Genomic DNA, 3,743 nt, shown 5'->3' with positions numbered 1-3,743 from the left:
TACGTTGTAACGTATAACGTTATATACCGTCACATTATAACGTATAACGTTATGAATTATTATAGTATAACGTATAACGTTATGAGGTATGACGTTATAACGTATAACGTAAAGAAATATGACGTTTTAACGTATAACGTCCGACAGTATAGCGGTATAACGTCTAACGTCATATCGTATTACGTTATAACTTTTAACGTTATATAGTATTACGTTATAACGTGTAACGTTATGAAGTATGACGTTATATCGTATAACGTCCGACAGTATAGCGGTATAACGTATAACGTTATATAGCATCACGTTATAACGTATAACGTTATGAAGTATGACGTTATGACGTATAACGTAATGAAATATGACGTTATAACGTATAACGTCCGACAGTATAGCGGTATAACGTCTAACGTCATATAGTATTACGTTCTAACGTATAACGTTATGTGGGATTATAGTATAACGTATAGCGTTATATAGCATCACGTTATAACGTATACCGTTATGGAGAATTATAGTATAACGTATAACGTTATGAAGTATGACGTTATAATGTGTAACGTCGGATAGTATAGCGGTATATCTTATAACGTTATGAAGTATGACGTTACAACGTATAACTTCATGAAATAATATAGTATAACGTATTGTTACGCCACGAGGCTTTTTAGAGATCGTATTTCCAACCGTCGCTCGCGGTCCTCCAGCGTCGCAGATATATCCTCTTATGTGCCCGACGGAAAACATACATTGTATCGACGAGCGCATACTTGTCACCAAGCAAGGAGTTCTGGAACCGTCGATCTCGGATCGTTATTTTATAACGAAGAAGTCGGCCTGCGTGATCATCGGCGCGTGCGTTGTCGTGATCCGAGCACATGGGGGGGTCGTCTCCCCGAAAGACAAAGAATCGAAATCTGTAACCGATCAGTCTCATGCGACAACTCTAACCGAACAGTCGCATCTGAACAGTCTCATTAAATATTCACGCAGCTTACATCAAAAATCGGATCGAATCTTTATAAATCATTAACTGTACCTATCACAAAAAAATTAGTGACGATTCTACTCTTATTCAATTTATTGTTAAAAATACATGCTATATTAACCTGTTAAGACAGTGTTAATTTAAATTAACCACCCCTGTTATCCTAATTGAAACACGGGGAACGACTAATACGCGGCGTCGATTAGCCGAATCGTAGCGAGAATTTACGCCTCTCGCTGACGCGTTTTCCTCGCGACCGCGTCTCTCCGCGAACGGTCGTAACACGTATAACGTTATGAAGTATGACGTTATGACGTATAACATAATGAAATATGACGTTATAACGTATAACGTCCGGCAGTATAGCGGTATAACTTATAACGTTATGATGTATGACGTTATAACGTATAACGTTAGATAGAGTAACGTTCTAACGTATAACGTTATGTAGGATTGTAGTATGACGTATAACGTTATATAGCATCACGTTATAACGTATAACGTTATGGAGAATTATAGTATAACGTATAACGTTATGAAGTATGACGTTATAACGTGTAACGTCCGACAGTATAGCGGTATAACTTATAACTTTATAAAGTATGATGTTATAACGTGTAACGTTATGAAGTATGACGTTATAACGTATAACGTCCGTCGGTATAGCGGTATAACGTCTAACGTCATATAGTATTACGTTATAACTTTTAACGTTATATAGTATTACGTTATATCGTATAACGTTATGAAGTATTACAGTGCAACGTATAACGTCATGAAATATGACGTTATAACGTATAACGTCCGACAGTATAGCCGTATAACGTATAACGTTAGATAGTATTACGTTCTAACGTACAACGTTATGTAGGATTATAGTATAACGTATAACGTTATATAGCATCACATTATAACGAACAACGTTATGTAATATTCTAGTATAACGTATAACGTTATGAAGTGTGACGTTATAACGTGTAACGTTATGAAGTATGACGTTAGAACGTATAATGTCCGTCAGTATTGCGGTATAACGTCTAACGTCATATAGTATTACGTTATAACTTTTAACGTTATATAGTATTACGTTATGACGTATAAAGTTATGTAGGATTAAAGTATAACGTATAGCGTTATAAAGCATCACATTATAACGTATAACGTTATGAAATATTATAGTATAACGTATAACGTTATGAAGTATGACGTTATAACGTGTAACGTAATGAAATATGACGATTTAACGTATAACGTCCGTCAGTATAGCGGTATAACGTCTAACGTCATATAGTATTACGTTATAACTTTCAACGTTATATAGTATTACGTTATGACGTATAAAGTTATGTAGGATTATAGTATAACGTATAACGTTATAAAGCATCACATTATAGCGTATAACGTTATGAAATATTATAGTATAACGTATAACGTTATGAAGCATGACGTTATGACGTATAACGTAATGAAATATGACGTTATAACGTATAACGTCCGACAGTATAGCGGTATAACTTCTAACGTCATATAGTATTACGTTATAACGTTCAACGTTATATAGTATTACGTTCTAACGTATAACGTTATGTAGGATTATAGTATAACGTATAACGTTATATAGCATCACGGTATAACGTAGAACGTTATGGAGAATCATAGTATAACGTATAACGTTATGAAGTATGACGTTATAGCGTATAACGTCATGAAATATGACGTTATTACGTATAACGTCGGACAGTATAGCAGTATAACTTATAACGTTATATAGTATTACGTTATAACGTATAAAGTTATGAATTATTATAGTATAACGTATAACGTTATGAAGTATGACGATATAACGTGTAACGTAATGAAATATGACGTTATAAAGTATAACGTTATGCAGGATTATAATATAACGTATAACGTTATATAGCAACATGTTTTAACGTATAACGTTATACCATCACGTTATAACGTATAACGTTATGAAGTATTACAGTGCAACGTATAACGTCATGAATTATGACGCTATAACGTATAACGACCGACAGTATAGCGGTATAACGTCTAACGTCATATAGTATTACGTTATAACTTTTAACGTTATATAGTATTACGATATAACGTGTAACGTTATGAAGTATGACGTTATATCGTATAACGTCCGACGGTATAGCGGTATAACGTATAACGTTATATAGCATCATGTTATAACGTATAACGTCATATAGTATTACGTTATGACGTTAAATGTTATGTAAGATTATAGTATAACGTATAACGTTATATAGTATCACATTATAACGTATAACGTTATGAAGTATCATAGTATAACGTATAACGTTATGAACTATGACGTTATAACGTATAACGTAATAAAATATGACGTTATAACGTCCGACAGAATAGCGGTATGACGTCTAACGTCATATAGTATTACGTTATAACGTTCAACGTTATATAGTATTACCTTAAAACGTATAACGTTATGAATTATTATAGTATAACATATAACGTTATGAAGTATGACGTTATAACGTATAGCGTCCGACAGTATAGCGGTATAACGTATAACGTTATGCAGTATTACGTTGTAACGTATAACGTTATATACCGTCACATTATAACGTATAACGTTATGAATTATTATAGTATAACGTATAACGTTATGAGGTATGACGTTATAACGTATAACGTAAAGAAATATGACGTTTTAACGTATAACGTCCGACAGTATAGCGGTATAACGTCTAACGTCATATCGTATTAC

This window comes from Bombus fervidus, unplaced genomic scaffold, assembly GCF_041682495.2.
Source record: "Bombus fervidus isolate BK054 unplaced genomic scaffold, iyBomFerv1 scaffold0020, whole genome shotgun sequence".
Taxonomy (NCBI): Eukaryota; Metazoa; Arthropoda; class Insecta; order Hymenoptera; family Apidae; genus Bombus; species Bombus fervidus.
Note: the sequence above shows the minus strand (reverse complement) of the source record.